At 40.9% G+C, this 18,186-nt stretch overlaps 1 protein-coding gene across 4 annotated transcripts in view; it reads right to left on the minus strand.

Annotated features, from left to right (window-relative positions):
* NCKAP5 (NCK associated protein 5) overlaps positions 1-18,186 on the minus strand; it is a 983,044-nt gene that overhangs the window by 24,701 nt on the left and 940,157 nt on the right. The window lies entirely within an intron of this gene.

The raw sequence follows: 18,186 nt of genomic DNA on the forward strand, positions 1-18,186 counted from the left end.
CAAGGAAATGTGCCAATCTTAATTCTACTGGCTTCTTACTTTGACCTTTGGTGGATAAAGGCAGGATAAAGAATTCAAAATAGGAAGTGTTGGAGGTTTGGGCCTTATAATGTAAAATTGTGCCTGAACTTGAAACAGGGTCCAAGGATACTTTAACCATTCTGTTATCTCCAATTCAGCCACCATCACTCATATTCACATTTCCCCCATCTGTCCCTTTCAACCATTTACACATCACACAATTTTACATCTTCTCTGATGATCTATTGTTTTTCATTTATTTTAACTCTAAAAACCTTTAAGAGCATCTCATGTCAGAGATGTATACCCTTCTACTAGCTTTGTTGATTTGTTTTTCTTCTGAAGATTAAGTGTGTTACAGAATATCACCTATACAAGCAGTTAACTTTCATTTGAGTATTTTGGCTTCACCCAACCAAGGTAATAAATCCTGGGTTGTTTTAAAAAATTAACACTCAGTGAAATTAATTTGGAATAAATGTGATGGTGCATATACTTATTTTAAAGTGGCAAATATTTATCTACATGGACATAGCCTGAACAAACCAAATGCATTACGTTTGTATGCAAAAATGATGCCATCATGACTCCAGAGAAGGGCAGATTTCATGGCTTCTATTTTTCAGTAAGCAGTATAGATTGTGGTTGGTTGATCCATTCTACAGAAACCAGTCCTCCATATGAGTTGGAGCTCACACCTACAAAAGGTTTGCTAGTATGGAGATGTTTCCATTTTCGTGAGCAGTTAATGCTATTATTATTTTTATTGAAAACGAATTGGCCCTTGTGCAGACAGTGATTAGACTACTGCTTATTGAATACTTCTTGTGTTCAATCACTGTGATGGGACCTGTGTTCAATCACTGTGATAGGAGCTGCATCTCCTTTAAAGTCCTTCATCTCCTTTGAAGTCCAACAACTTCATCGAGGTAGATTCTCTTATGCCCATTATAATGTGAGAGGTTCAGCAAAGTTAAGAAGTTTATGTGGGGATAGAAGAGCTTTCTGATTCCAGAGCCTGTAGTCTTTTCACTGGGATCATTAGCAGAGAGCTTAATCATCTGTACATGATTCACTGGCTTAAATGTAGACAGATTTAAAAAGCTCAAATAATTGAAGGAGGAAAAAACCTCAAAACTTAAGAAGAAATTCTCCTAAACTCACAGTTGGCATCTCTTTAAATGACCATGTTAACCATCCATAAGTGAGGACACACTGGGGTAATAAAGAGAAGGCAAGGCCAGCTAGATTTCAGGGTGGCCGGTAGTCTAACATCCTCATGCTTCTTCTTCTTCTTCTTTCTTTCTTTGCCTTGGGTCAGGAGAACATAGTCTCACTCTGTCACCCAGGCTGGAGTGCAGTGGTGTGATCACGGTTCACTGTGGCCTGAACTTCCTGGGCTCAAGCGATCCTCCCATCTCAGCCTTCCAAATAGCTGGGACTACAGGCCTGTGCCACCACACCCAGCTAATTTTTGTATTTTTTGTAGAGAAGAGGTTTTGCTACATTCCCTAGGCTGGTCTGAAACTCCCGGGCTCAAGGGATTTGCCTACCATGGTCTCTCGAGGTGCTAGGATTACAGGCGTGAGCCACTGCGCCCAGCCTACGTCCTCACGCTTCTAACAGTGATCCCTTAAAGAACAGTCACCTTGGAGGAGCTGGTCCTCAGGGCTTCCCGTCAGGACGATGCTCCCTTGATGCGTGGGGGTCAGTCCACACACCCGCGTAAGTGCCACTTGAGTTGACATCATACTTTTATATTTTGTACATTTAAATTTTATAGTTGTTAACTCAAAACCCATCCAAATCATCTTTGTCATTCTTCACTATTAATAGTGCTGAGCTCTCGAAGGGGATGTCATATTAGATTCTATTTCCTGTTGTTGAAAACCTGAAGGTTTCTCAAGAAACGAAAGTAACTTGGGGAACACTAACATAAGTAGAAAGAAAAATGGCATCCTTGTTTTCCGTTGAGCCTTTGTGACCTTTCTAGAGGCTACTGTGGATGGACTTAAGGTCCCATCTTTTTTTTCCCATGTCCTGAAGGAAGTTAAGTGGATGTGGATGATGACATTTTTCATTTTGATATAGTTGGTCTGTTTTCCAGACTATAGAAAACTGGGAAATGACTTTTCCTTTAAATAAAAGTTGAAACCCTTTGGGAAAGTAAAATGATTCAAGAAATATAGAGAAATGGCTGTTTCCAAGCCAACAGGAAGAATGGAGAGTCTTTTTGGTTTTCAAATTAGTTGTTAGGGAAAATGTTTTTCTTCCCATCAAACTTTCACTTTTTCTTCTTTAAAATAGATTAATCATAGCTGTGTAGGTTTAGTTTTCTGCCTGCTTGTTAATATGTGGAAAATATGAAAAGTGGCTTCAAACTTTTATGAGTAAATTGTCATTTTGTGCCTTTTATTGGCCTGTATTTCAAACCCCACATTGCAGGAACTCACTCATTACTTCTGTGCTGTTCACTGGCAAGAGTACGCTAATGGGTTATGCAGACCATGTCTTTATGAATTGACAATAAATTCCAAAGGACAAAACAGCTTCCAACCATAATTCAGTAGTATAAAACTGTTCTGTCAACCAATCTGATGGGTTTTTTGGTGTTCACACATTTTAGGACCCCATCATGCACAGACACCTGCTCATTTTTCCTGCTTAAAAAAGACCAAATTTGTTCTGTCTTTTTTACTCTTAAAAATCAAAGTAGCACCATGGTAAAATTATACTACCTGCTTTAGTCTTCAAAATTATTCTTTAGAGCACAAAAGGCAGATATACTTGGCAGACCAGAGAGTGAATACTGACTGTGTCACTCTGGACAAATCATTATTTTTTCTGAGTCTCAGTTTTATTATATTTAGTATGGGGGAATGGTAAAGAGTAACTGTAAAGCCATGTGGGATCTTAAGACTAGCACCATCAGCATTGACTGGGAACTTGCTATAAATGCAAACTGTGGCCGGGAGCAGTGGCTCACGCCTGTAATCCCAGCACTTTGGGAGGCCGAGGAGGGCAGATCATGAGGTCAGGAGATCAAGACCATCCTGGCTAACACGGTGAAACCCTGTCTCTACTAAAAATACAAAAAATTAGCTGGATGTGGTGGCACATGCCTATAGTCCCAAGTACTTGGGAGGCTGAGGCAGGAGAATCGCTTGAACCTGGGAGGCGGGGGTTGCAGTGAACCAAGATTGTGCCATTGCACTCCAGCCTGGGTGACTGAGAGAAACTCTGTATCAAAAAAAAAAAAAAAATGCAAATTGTAAGGCCCTACCCAGACCCAGTGAACCAGAAACTCTGGGTAAAGGCCCAGCAATGTATGTCTTAACAAGCCTTCCAGGTAATTCTGATACACACTCAAGCTTGAGAATCATTTCTGTAAAGATTAACCACAATATATACAAAGGGCTTGTTTGCCACATTGCAGAAGCACGAGACATAGCAGCTATTCTCGTTTTGTTATTATCCTCATTGTACAGAAGAAACTGAAGCACAGAACCAGGTGAGGGCAAAGCAGGAAACAGCATCCAGGCCTCGTCACTCAGCCGAGTGGTGGGGACAGCCTACTCTTCCACTTTGCACTCTCTCTTTATGGACCATAGTACACAGTAATATAATCCTGATTATAAGTGCAAAAGGTGTCCCACATAGTATGTTGCCTAGTTCTGGCAGGGGTGATGCATTCAGCCTTTAAGGTGGAGACTATAGCTCTTTTGACATGATATTTTTTTAAAACAATTATACTTTAAGTTCTAGGGTACATGTGCACAACGTGCAAGTTTGTTACATACGTATACATGCGCCATATTGGTGTGCTGCACCCATTAACTAGTCATTTACATTAAGTATATCTCCTAATGCTATCCCTCCTCCCTCCCCACCCCATGACAGGCCCCGGTTTGTGATGTTCCCCAACCTGTGTCCAAGTGTTCTCATTGTTCAGTTCCCACCTATGAGTGAGAACGTGCGGTGTTTGGTTTTCTGTCCTTGCGATAGTTTGCTCAGAATGATGGTTTCCAGCGTCATCCATGTCCCTACAAAGGACATGAACTCATCATTTTTATGGCTGCATAGTATTCCATGGTGTATATGTGCCACATTTTCTTAATCCAGTCTATCACTGATGGACATTTGGGTTGGTTCCAAGTCTTTGCTATTGTGAATAGTGCCACAATAAACATATGTGTGCATGTGTCTTTTATAGTAGCATGATTTATAATCCTTTGGGTTTACACCCAGTAATGGAATGGCTGGGTCAAATGGTATTTCTACTTCTAGATCCTTGAGGAATTGCCACACTGTCTTCCACAATGATAAAACTAGTTTACAGTCCCACCAACAGTATACAAGTGTTCCTATTTCTCCACATCCTCTCCAGCACCTGTTGTTTCCTGACTTTTTAATGATTGCCATTCTAACTGGTGTGAGATGGTATCTCGTGGTTTTGATTTGCATTTCTCTGATGACCAGTGATGATGAGCATTTTTTCATATGTCTGTTGGCTGTATAAATGTTTTCTTTTGAGAAGTGTCTGTTTTTGCCCACCTTTTGATGGGGTTGTTTGATTTGTACATTTGTTTAAGTTCTTTGTAGATTCTGGATATTAGCCCTTTGTCAGATGGGTAGATTGCAAAAATTTTCTCCCATTCTGTAGATGGCCTGTTCACTCTGATGGTAGTTTCTTTTGCTGTGCAGAAGCTCTTTAGTTTAATTAGATCCTATTTGTCAATTTTGGCTTTTGTTGCCATTGCTTTTGGTGTTTCAGTCATGAAGTCCTTGCCCATGCCTATGACCTGAATGGTATCGCCTAGGTTTTCTTGTAGGGTTTTTATGGTTTTAGGTCTAACATTTAGTCTTTAATCCATCTTGAATTAATTTTTGTATAAGGTGTAAGGAAGGGATCCAGTTTCAGCTTTCTACATATGGCTAGCCAGTTTTCCTAGCACCATTTATTAAATAGGGAATCCTTTCCCCATTTCTTGTTTTTGTCAGGTTTGACATGATGGATTAATATTAACCCATCTTTCTCTTTCGAGGAGAGTACTGGTGACTACATTCTTTTTTTTTTGAGACGGAGTCTCGCTCTGTCGCCCAGGCTGGAGTGCAATAGCACAATCTCGGCTCACTGCAAGCTCTGCCTCCCAGGTTCACGCCATTCTCCTGCCTCAGCCTCCCGAGTAGCTGGGACTACAGGCGCCCGCCACCGCGCCCAGCTAATTTTTTGTATTCTTAGTAGAGACAGGGTTTCACCGTGGTCTCGATCTCCTGACCTTGTGATCCGCCCGCCTCGGCCTCCCAAAGTGCTGGGATTACAGGCGTGAGCCACTGTGCCCGGCCTGGTGACTACATTCTGTCAATAAACATTTATGGATTTCAAACCATGTTCAAGGCTTGATGCTGGGCCAGGCAATGAAAAAGAAATTATCTTTCTCCTAAATTTCTTACATCACAAATTTTGACATTACTAATAATCTGTTTAGATTCATACATTTTTAGAAGTAGAAATAGTTTTCTTGAGACAATCTATTTCAACTTTCAAATTCTGCCTTTCAAAGAGCTAGGGCAGTGGGTCTCTTTCCTGCATGCAGGTTACAGTCCCCTGGGGGGGCTTTTAAGCAATAGTGATAGGGACATCCATCCAAGAAATTCTGATTTAATCGGTCTACAATTTAGTTGATAATAGGTCTGTGGGTAGGAAGTTTTTAATAGAACTAATATACTTACACTAAATACAAAAAGTATTACATACATAAATATAATATACAAATAGTTGGGATATACTTAAACTAAAAGCTATTCCTTGTTTATCTGAAATTATAGTTTAACCAGGCAGCCTGTAGTTTTAGTTGCTAAATCTGGCAACACCATGGAAAGATTCTAAGGTCTATCCTAGGCTGAGAAATCATCTTGTAGTGTTTCCACTGAAATATTACAGGTAACGGGGGCGGGATAAGAGAGCACGGTGCCATCTGGGCCCATTACACATAAAGTTTTATCTGTTTTACTTATTTGGTCTCTGTAACATTGCACTTGAAAAAAATGGCTTGAAAAAGTTTGCAAACATCTAATCACATCAAAACTTAAGACCCAGAGAAAATGTCTCTTAGCCAGGTTCCCTTAGCTAATTAATCGCAAAACCAAATACCAGGTCTCTTTCTCTTTCTATTCCATCAGATGCTGCTGCTGCTACGTCCCTTTTCCTCTTGTTAAGTGATAGTTCAGGAATAGGCGGTGCTATGATCCTATATCTAAAAGTGCTCGGCAAACATTTGGCAAACTCATGAAAATATGCCAGACACATATAAAGATATGCGAGGTGCTGAACATGGGGATTAAGATGAGGTTTCAGTTCTCAAGGAGCTGATACAGGAAAAGAAACACAGATAGAGATTCTGTTCCTACAAAAAAATACCACTTATGTCTATGGCTTGTTCCCTCCACAATGTGATTATTCAAAGCTCCGTTCTTTGATCCTCAATTTAAAAATGGTGAGGTGAGAGGACAGCGCTGGGTTCCTAGAGGCAACCACATGGAACCTGGAATCTAACCTAGATTTTCAATATGAAAGTTATAGGCATGAAGAATCTGTAATGACAAAAGACACAGGGATGACTGAACTTTGTGCTGTGGGATGACTCACGATGGCTACATCTGTGAGGCTTTATGGCAAATGGCCTCACACATTCTCCAATTAAGTGAACCACATAGAATTTAAAAGTTGCAGGGAGTAAAAGAATGTATCCTTCCATTTCTGGGGAATACATTTACTCCCATCCAGATTACAATGGGTAAGCACTAACGGTGCTTCTGTGCCACAGGGAAAAATGAAACATAAGTAGGCAACGCATGGGGTGGAGGTAACACATTCTCCGCTGAGCTCCCAGCCACTGTCACTTTGGAAGGGCTTGTGATGAGCAACATCGGAGGATGGCTGCTCCCTGACACCACTCTTGGATGCCAATCATCCAGAAATTTAAGGGGACTCCAGCCTCTTCTCCTCGCTCCTCAGGGACCGGGGAAGACATTTTAGGTGACCAGTTGGCTTAGGGAAAGAGGAAGAGCAAACAAGATTAACAAGCCATAAACAGATCAACTTAAAGGGGCAAGAAAGTTCCAGAGATACAGTTGTCTGTGGACTTGGAGACTGGAGTTCCCAACATTGAGGGACTTGTTGTATGTTTGTTAATTATTTCTAAACTCCAGTTTGGACTTAGAATCCAAACAGCCCCCAAAGCTCACACAGTGTGGAGAAAATGGCAGTTTATTCACAGCATTCACAGAATAATTACTCATTTCTAGGTCTTGGCACTTTCTGTTTTTCTTCATCATATCTTCTTTTCTACCACCATCATCACCCCCAATCGAACTATCTCCTCCATGCCCTGAAGTTTCATGATGAGGTTACTGTTTGGCTGTGATTTCCAAACTTCTTGGCTGTGATTTCCAAACTTCCCATCACTTTCTCCCAGGAACCTTGGGGTAGGAATCTCTGACTTGCAGAGTGATTTTTAGGGTTTATAATCTGAGTCTGTTATCATTTGAGGATTAAAAAGCATTTGTTGGCTGGGCACAGTGACTCACGCCTATAATACCAGCACTTTGGTAGGCTGATGCAGAAGGATCTCTTGAGGGTAAAAGTTTGAGACCAGCCTGGGCAATATAGCGAGAGCCCATCTCTACAAAAAAAATTTAAAAAATCAGTCAGGTGTAAGGGTATGTGCCTACAGTCCTAGCTACTTGGGAGGCTGAGGTGAGAGGATTGCTTGAGCCCTGGAATTTGAGATTACAGTGAGCTATGATCATACTAGTGTACTCTAGCCTAGATGACAGAGTGAGACCCTGTCTCTAAAAGATAAAAAAATTTAAAAAGTATTTATTACTAGATTTCCAACAAAGTTGTGAAACATTTAAAAATAAATGACATGCTCAAATGTATATATCCAAACAAATGCTCTTCTTTTCAATATTGTCACGTTGGGATATGTAAAAGTATTCTGACAATTCATTTTGGAAATTCTTTTTTGGAAATTATTTTCAGAATCAGTTCATGAGCTTTATTACTTCACGTTAGACTTTAATTTTGACTGAAAGTTGTATTATTGCCTGGATTTACTAGATGTGCTTTTGAATGACACTGGCTGATTCCAAAAACCAAATTCATCCCCAGTGGATGAAGATTTGCTCCCTTTAAAGGAACATGAATATCATACCAAACAATGGGTCAGATTTTCCTCTACAGTCCCTTGAGATGGCTGAAGTTGAGGACGTGGAGTTGCTGTTGTTATTGGTGGGAGTACACAGAGGAGAGCATTGAGATGGCATGACCAACTGACTGAATTACTGACTGGGTCATTCATTCATTCATTTAACAAACATTTATAAAGCACTTATTCTTGTATAAGTATTGTGATAGGTTGTAGAGATTACCAAGATAAATAAAATGTGGAAATAAGTTATATGATTAAGATCCTTTCTAGTTATTTTATTTATACATATTTTCATAATGTTTGAATCCCTAATAGTATTCTGGGCAAATCCAGCACTGCTGACATACATAGGCAACCCCCTGGCCCTTATTTGTACATCTCAGTTCTGGTGTGCCAGTTAACAAACATACTGATTATTAATTAAGTCATCCCTTAGTCACATCTGAATAACCCCTGTTGAAGCCATCTCTTACCCTTCTTCTGCCCCTGAAACCCTTCCCAGTCCTCTTGAAACTCAAGGCCAATTAGCAGAAAAACTACCTATATCTTCAACCTCTTTTCTGAAGGTGTCTTTCACCTTCTAGTTCTAACTGAAATTTTATTTTCCGTGGGGAAGTGGCTTTCTTCGGAGCCCTTTCAACTGGTGGCTGTTTTCTATTCTATACTTTTTGTATCACTGAGCCCAGAGGTGAAGTAGGTATCCTTCCTGCCTACTTCTTGCTCCAGGAATGAATTTCATGTCATCTGACTGCCACCTACTTCCCCTCCTTGTTACAGACATCTATCCAACTCCTGGTCATTCTCCCTAGTTCTTTAACATTTTAGCTAGCCACGTACTATCAGACTCTCCAATACAACTCTAGCCACAAATATTGATGACTTCAATGGCCACACAGGTGAACACCTGAGCTGTGATCTCTCTTCTGCACATCTTCTCCTCTGTGCACTCCCACCAATAACAACAGCAACTCCAAGTCCTCAACTTCAGACTTCTCACTCTCCAAAGAGCACCTCCTGGTTTATCTGCTTACTCTCTCTAATACTTCAACTCAACAGTCCTTTGGAATCTACCATCCATTGATTCTACCAATGCTTTATAGTTCCTCATACCCCTGATGTCCACATTTCCATTCCTACTCAGTTTAGTCTCCATGGTTCACTGTAATCATTTCCCTTTAAACACTCTCGACTCCACTGTCCCTCTCTCTGTGTACCACTAACAAAAGCAAACTGTGTGAAGTCTAACACTCTACCTGCTTTCCATTCATGCTGTTGAACATGGATGTAGATAAAGACACAACTACATTCACTGGTCTCATTTAACTCACAATTACTAACTTCAAATTGACAAGATCCTGACAAGTTTCTCCAGTCCATTCCCTCTCCTCCTTTCCCAGACTATTTCACACTCTCTCCTCCTTCTTCAAAACTGCAATGCCTTCTAACTTACACTTAACTCTCAGTTGACCATCTTACTTTCTATATCTCTCAGAATAGAAGAAATCAGAAGAGAATTCTGACAAGGTTCCATCCATGTCTAACAGCATCTGCCCATAAGTTGTCCTCCGCTCTGCTCACTCTGGATAGACATCATGTTTCTATCTAAGGGTAGCCTTTCCACTTGTTTGCATTTCTTACATCATCAGTTTTTCTCTCTCTCTGCTGGATTATTTCCATCAGCATACAATGTGTGGTAATTTCTCCCATCCTTAAAAGAAACCCTCTCCAGTGACCCCATTTATCTACACCCTTTTATAGCAAAAATCCTTGAAAGATTTATATATACTTACCATCTCCAATTCCTCTCTTCTTACTCTCCCTTGATCCCTCACCAATCAGACTACCCCTATCATTCTACTAATAAGTCTCCTGTCAAGATCTCCAGTGACTCCATATTACAAGAAAGGTTAATTCTCAGTTCTTATGTGACTTGACCTATCAGTGTCATTTGATATATTTAATCTCTTCTTTCCCCTTGAAAACTCTTTCATAATCATAATCTACATTTAAAAGTCTAGTCAGGTTTAAAATGTAAGTTGCTTTGCAAAGCCCAAGTGGTATCAAATTCTGAATCATGAAGTGTTCACCTCCATGTGAGAAATATTGGGAGAAAATGAAAAAGAAAAATGAAAAACGAAAAACAAAAAAAGGTCCCAAGAGTAGGCCTTTAAAATACCTGATGCCCACATTTCAACATAGGGATTGTGACAGCTAGAAAGAACCTTAGAATTCATCTAGTCCAAATACTCCCATTTTACAACCTAAGGACATCGAGGCCCAGAGCAGATTAGTGATTTCTCTATATTTTTACAGAATGGCAGAATTGAGACTAGAATCTAGGCCTTTTTTCCAGAAGATTTCATTCTAGTGTCCAGTTTGTACTGCTTTTCCTCTCCTACATGTGTATGTCTATATGTACGTGGGTATTAATAAATAGTAAGCATATATATGGAGACATATATCATATTTATGTATGTACACAATATATAAATGCAACATACATATATATACACATATATACAAATATAGTTATAGACGTTACACACACACACACACACACACACACACACTTTTTAAAAATAATGTTTTTCCTGAATCAAATAAGTGTTGGGATGAGCTCATGTACTCCCTCTCTGTCTGTCCTTTCGTCTGATAGAGTCAGATGTCCCTATTTGGCTCCCCTGGGATCAAGCCCATCTCCTACTAGGATGGATGATACTGAAGCAAAAGGACTAAGAAAGCCCTTGACTTAGCAGATCACTGGCTGAATGAAAAACTCACTGCTCTGGGCCACCATCTCAGTTCTGCTGATGGAAGGAGGCTGGATCTGGGAAAAGAGAGATTTATGTTTAGTACTGGCTAAATCACTGGGTGACCTTGGGTGTTCTCATCCGAACAATGAGAGGCTGTATTGTGTAAAGTCTTAATTCTTCCCTTCTAACCTTCTGCCTTGAGCTTAGGTTATGTGGGCTGATCCCATGCTGTCTATGTCATCTTCTTCTATATTAGCTTCTCCTCCATGACCTATCACCACCGGATCACCGAGCTTCTTGCCTGGCTAGGTGTGTGCTATCTGCTTGTCTGTTTTGGCCCTCTTAGCTGACCTCCCTAGATGGGATATCTGAAGTATGTGATCTGTGTTTTTTGCCAGGCTCCTTTCTATGTAATTATACTCTTGGTCCTGGCTGTTAGGCAGTTGCTTCCCAGGGTCTGATATGACATGAAAGAATGAATAAGTAATGTGGAAAGCAGGTCTCACAAATGAGGAGAGGGAGTTTGCACAAAAACATAAACAAAATACGAGGGAAGAAGGAAAGACAAGAGGAACGAAAAAAGCGAATTGCATATTTATGGCACTTAAGCATAATCCTCTCTGACAGTGACTCTGGCCTAAAAAGAACATAAGCTGGAGATGAAGCAAGACGGATGAACAGATGCCTCCACCCATGTCCTCCCCACAGGAACACCGAATTGAACAACAATCTACACAAAAAGCCATCTTCATAAGAACTAAAAATCAGGTGAGCAATCACAGTCTCTGGTTTCAACTTCATATAACTGAAAGAGGCACTGAGGAGGGTGGAAAGACAGTCTTCAATCACCAACACCATCCCTCCCCATCCCCTGGCAAGTGCGTTGAGCGGAGAATCCGCACTCTTGGGGGAGGGAAAGTGCAGTGACTGTGGGACTTTTCCCTGGAACTCAGGGCTGCACTGTCACAGCGGAAAGCAACACAAAGCAGAACCGAGCTGGTGCCCACAGAGGGAGCATTTAGACCGGCCTTAGGCAGACGGAAATCACCCATCTCAGTGGTCAGAATCCGAGTTCCTGCAAGCCTTGTGGGCTAATGTGGTCTAGGGTTCTATATACACTTGGAAGACAGTCTAGGCCACAAGGACTGCAACTCCTGGGCAAGACCTGGGACCGTGCTAGGCTTGGAGCCAGCTGACTGTGGGGGGCATGTGAGCTACTGAGACACCAGCTGGGGTGGCCAATGGAGTGCTTACATCACTCTCCCCCAGCCGCAGGACCAATGCCTTTCACTCATTCGACGAATGTTTGTTAGGTATTTCCTTGGTGCCAGGCACTGTTCTAGGCACTGGTGATGTAAGCATGAGCAAAATCAAACACCCTGTCTTCATGTTGTTAAACTGTCCAGAAATGTGGTGGTGTTCTACAATAGTGAACAAGAGGGTGAGTCCGGAAGATCCTAAATATGGATCCCTCTTAGCTCTGGGAGAGACTGCTTTTCTTCCACTTGAGCAGAGGAGAGGGAAGAGTAAAGAAGACTTTGTCTTGCAACTCAGATACCTGATCAGTCACAGTAGGAACAGGCAGCAGGCGGAGTCCTAAGGCCTCCTGGCTAGGCCCTAGCTCCCAGAAAACATTTCAAGGCATACCCTGGATGATACTGAAGAGAACCCCCTGTCTTAAAGGGGCTAGGAACCCAGTCCTGGCCAGATTAATCACCTTCCGACTGAAGAGCCTCTGGGCCCTGAAAATGCAGCAGCAGCACCCAGGCAGTACTTGCCATAGGCCTTAGGTGAGACTCAGGGATGTACTGGTTTCAGGTGTGACCCAGCACATTCCCAGCTGTGGTGGCCATGGGGAGGGACTTCTGTTTGAGAAAAGGAGGGGGAAGTATAAAGGGGGCTTTGTCTTGCAGTCTAGCTACCAGGTTGGCCACAGTGGGGTAGAGCACCAAGTGGGCTCTTAGGCTTGTTGATCCCAGGCCTTGGGTCTAAAATGCCATTTCTGGACCTGCCCCGGGCCAGAGGGCAGCCAACTGCCCTCAAGAGTCCTAGCCCTGGCAGCATTCACCACAAGCTGACGCAAGAGCCAGTGGGCCCTGAGTGAACACCTGTGGTAGCCAGGCAGTACTTGCCATGGGCCTAGGGTGGTGGCGGCCATGGGGAGAGACTCCTCGGTTTATGGAAAGGGGAGGTAAGAGTGGGAGGGACTCTGTCTAGTAGCTTGGGTGCCAGCTCAGCCACAGTAGAAGAGAGCACCAGGTAGATTCCTAAGGTTTCTGACTCCACGCCCTGGCTCCTGGATGGCATCTCTGGACCTGATGGAGGCTGGGGGAAACTCACCATCCTGAAGGAAAGGACACAAGCCCGGCTGGCTTCGCCACCTGCTGACTGTAGAGTGCTTCATGTGTTTATTACCGACCTTTGTTTTCTATTCTTTAGAATGCCTTCTTTTGTCTTTCCCCCTTTTCTATTATATTGTTGTCTTCTTATTAGTCCATAGAAGATTATTTTATACATACATGGTGCTAATATTTGTTGGCTGTATGTAATACTAATGTCTTTTTTTGGTTTGTATTTTGGCTTTTAATTTTCTCTAGGGTGTCCATTAATGAACAGAAGCTCCTAATTTTCAAGGTATGTTAATGCTTTTTGCATCTGATTTAAGAATTCTTTCTCTTCTTTTCCCTCAGGTCAGAAGGACTCTTTAAAAGTTTATTATTACTGTTATATAAAAATGCAATTAACATTATTATATTGATCTCATATCCAGTCACCTTGCAAAACTTTCCTATTATTTCTAGTAACTGTCCATAAATTCTTTTGGGTTTTCTATGGACATATCGTAATAGTTACCCCTCCCCACCAAACCAAAAGTAAGTGGAATTAAAAAACGATTTTTTAAAACCCAAAACAGAAATACTTGAGCCCCAAAAAGAAATAAAAAAGAGAGGAGATAGAAAAACAGAAACATCAAAAATGAACAAGCTTATTGTCTTTCTGAAATGGTTAAAAAAAGAAACGAATGAGATAACATAAGTGAACCAAAGTCGAAAGAAGAGGATGATAAAAATAACAAAAGTTAATAAAATGGGTGGTTGTAGAGGGGCACGAAACAATAGGTTCAGCTAAGTTAAAAGTTGATTTCTGGGAAAGGCAAAATCGGCAAACCACTAGGAAGTCTTAAAAAAAGAGAAAGGATAAATAATATTAGTAAAAAGGACAAATAACTACAGATACAATAGAGACTAAAATGATAATAAGCAAACCCAATCAGGTAGTTTATGTCAATAAACACTAAAACTTAGACAAAAGGGATAAATTCCTATATAATTTATATAATTTATCAGAATTGATAGACAATGCAATAGAAAGCCTGAGAAGTATTATAACTAGTAATGAAATAAACTAGTAATAAACTAGTAATGAAAGTCACTAACCATCTGCCCACAAACATAACATCAAACCCTGATATATTAACAAATTTTCTCATAAATTCAAGAGCTAGATCATTCTAACTTACACAACTTACAAAGAACCGAAAAATAGGGAATACTTCCCATTCATTTTATGAGCTCAGAATTATCTTGACATCAAAGTACAAGACAAACTACAAGAAAATATCACTGACTCCTTTCAACCCATTTATTAAAATGGTTAAGAAATAAAATTTGTTAATAAATGAATATAGATACAGAAATCTTAAATATGACATTAGCTGACTAAATGTATCATTATTTACAGAAATATCATAGCGATATAGGGTTTATCTCAAGGATGTAAGACTGGTTTAATTTTTAAAATATATAAGTGTCTTTCACTTATGGCATTAAAGGCAAAAACCATAAGATCATCCCAAAAGATGCTTATATAACTTCTGATAAAATTCAACATGACTATGTGATTCTAAAAAAGCCCTTCTTAGTTAAGGAGGCCTAAAGACAACTTCCACAACCTGAGAAAGTAAATCTACCCCCAAACAAAACTAAAAACAAAACAGTTACCACAAACATCATCATCCTGAATGGAGAAACACTGGAAGTATTGCCTTTAAATATCAACAAGACAAGAATGGCTATCATCAGCACTTTAACTCAGCATTGATGGTAGATTCTTTTAGAAGCACATATCCCTTTCATAGAATCTCACATACAAACCCTCCTCTTAAAGGCAACTCTTAAAACAGATGTTCTTCAACCTAAGGCATTGTGTTCTGAAAAGGCAGAACACTCTTCCCACCCTCAAAGCCATTATCCAGTTTCTTTTAAAAAATAATGCTCAGCAGCATAGCACATTTGAGCAGTCAATTTAAAGAAGCAGGGGGAAAAGGAAAAGTATAATTTGACATAGTTAGTTGTAAATCCAGGAGTATTATCCAGGCTAAATATCATCTCACTCTGGGACCAAGGAATTAAACTCATTTTGCTCTTTCTTCTTCAACAAACGAAGAACTTAAAGAGCTGTTTTAGCCCACAATTTCATTCATCTTATGATCCAACTGGTATTACACTGAATAACATTTGTAATTTGACTGTATTATGCGAGTGAACTTTGCTCTCCCAGGAGAACCAAAGAGACATTTTATGTCACTAAAGTGACAATTTTTTTTTTTTTTAGAAAGATCCATTTTTTTTTAACGTTTGAGAAAGGTACCAGAAACATTGGTTCATTTATGTTTTGTTCTGAAAATCCAGCTAAGTTTTGAATGAAGAGAATGATTTATTTCAGGACCAATGTCTTTCACTCATTCAACAAATGTTTGTTAGGTACGTCCTGCATGCCGGGCACTGTTGTAGGCACTGGTGATGTAAGCATGAGCAAAACCACTCTGTCCCCGTGTTGTTTAAACATCCAGAAACATGGTAGTGTTCTACAATAGTGAACATGAGGGTGAACCCAGGAAATCCTAGAATATGGATCCCCTATCCATCCCATGTGCTTTCCTTTTCTCTCCAAAAACTTTCCGTTACCATCTTGAAGGTAAAAGAAAAATGTCTGGGTTGATTACCTTCCAGGCATTGGTCAGGGCATCACACCAGAGCTACAGCTCACTGAGCCTTTCTGGGGAAATTCATTTATAATAATAACATAGCCAGCATCAAAAGGGCACCTTTCAAAAAGGCATGTGGCACATGCTGTCTCATTAAAATCCTGCAATTAGGTATTATTGTCATTTGGTGGGTGAGAATCCGAGGCACAGAAAGGCTCAGTGATCCAACATTATAATATTAATTCAAGTTTGACTCCAAAACCTTGTGAACATTTTCTAGTACATCTGGTTGCCTCATTCATTCATCTACCTTCTCAGCAAATACTGAGTTATGTATTAATGAGAATTTTGAATTTCATGTTATTCTTCTGAATATGAGTGTAGTCTTTATCCATAATCCATAAATATCCTATTTTCCCCAGCTGTGTAATACTGTGAAACCCAGACAGACCCTCCTTTCCCCTCCCTCACCACAGAGAATGGTATAGAAAAACTCAATTAGGCCAAATAAGGATAGGATAAGGGGGACCCCTCCTTCCCTCCCTCCCTGCCTCCCTTCTTTTATTCCTTCTCCATTGAGCTTACATTCCACTAGGGGGATGGTAGACAAGATAACTTCTAAGCTCTTTTCCAACATAAAGGCTCTAGCTTGTTAGAAATGGGGAGAATAAGCAGAAATAAAGAGGCAAATATTTTGGTGTTGTGGCTGTTGAACGAAGGCTGCAGGACAAACTCAGGTTTACAAATCTAGGCTTGTTCATCACCTGAGTTCTGGGCTGGTCCTCTACTCACCTCTCAAACTCACTGGCACACACAGATCACACCTGCTGCCAGCTGGTACCACATTCGTATTATCAATTACCGCCACAGAACTATATGACCTCTGTTCTGCTAACCAGCTGTGGGGAAACACTGGCAGTCACAGGATGTCACTATTGTCTTCTGACCCTCTCTTCATTCCCCGATTTGCTCGCTTGCCCCTTGGAGAAATTCTCTTCCCCTTTATGCCCACCCAAACCTGATTCTTTAAGACTCACCTCAAGCCCCCTCTAGGAAGATAGTTTGGCTGCTTCATACCTTTTGCTTAGAACTATGTTGTGATTCAGGCTGGGTGCGGTGGCTCACTCCTGTAATCCCAGCACTTTGGGAGGCTGAGGCGGGTGGATCACGAGGTCAGGAGATTGAGGCCATCCTGGCTAACACAGTGAGACCCCGTCTCTACTAAAAATACAAAAAAATTAGCTGGGCGTGGTGGTGGACACCTGTAGTCCCAGCTACTTGGGAGGCTGAGGCAGGAGAACGGCATGAACCCGGGGAGGTGGAGCTTGCAGTGAGCAGAGATCGCACCACTGCACTCCAGCCTGGGCAATAGAGTGACATTCTGTCTCAAAAAAAGAAAAAACTAAATAAAGAACTATGTTGCGATTCAATCTCAGCGGTCACAGACCATTCATTCACCCAGCGTTTCAGTAGGGATTCAGTGATTCAGTAAGCACTTGCCATGTGCCAAGGATTGAGTATGAAACACCGTGATCTCTGGTGTTAAGGGACAAGCAGCAGAGAACAACAGCAATTTGATGGTGGGGGTGAAACCAAGATGTTATGGGATCACAGAGGAGGGGCACACACCCAGATCCAGATCAACAATACAACTAACTGCTGGGAATCGATTCCATAGAGATCCACAGAAGACAAGTTAAGTGAATGAAGGTACAGCCACACAATGTAGCTGCAACGAAGAACAAGGGAGATGGTGCACTGACATAGAATGATCTCCAGGGTATTTTAAGTGGGAGAAAGCAAAACAAAACACGATGCAGGGTAGTGTACACAGTGTGCTCCCTTTTGTATAAGAGATTTGCATTTCTTTGCTTTGTTCAATGAAAGACTGGAAAGATGAACAACAACAACAAAATCAATAAAAATGGTTGCCTATATGAGGCGAGGGACACAGAGGACAGAATTCTATGTTCAAAATGACGAAGTCAAATTTTGACAACGATATCTGCGAAAAACTCTGAGAACCTCTCCACATAGCAGAGATTGCTGAAAACTAAAGCATGAAGCCTCACTTCCTAGACACTACAGCATTTGTTCACAGAGTGACTAAACATCCAGCCTGGCAGTACCTGGAAGATAACTCTTCCCAAAGAAGGGAAGGAAGACATTTGCTCAAGATCACCAAGTAAGTTATGGTCCAAGAACACAC

This window comes from Macaca mulatta, chromosome 12 (assembly GCF_049350105.2).
Source record: "Macaca mulatta isolate MMU2019108-1 chromosome 12, T2T-MMU8v2.0, whole genome shotgun sequence".
Lineage (NCBI taxonomy): Eukaryota > Metazoa > Chordata > Mammalia > Primates > Cercopithecidae > Macaca > Macaca mulatta.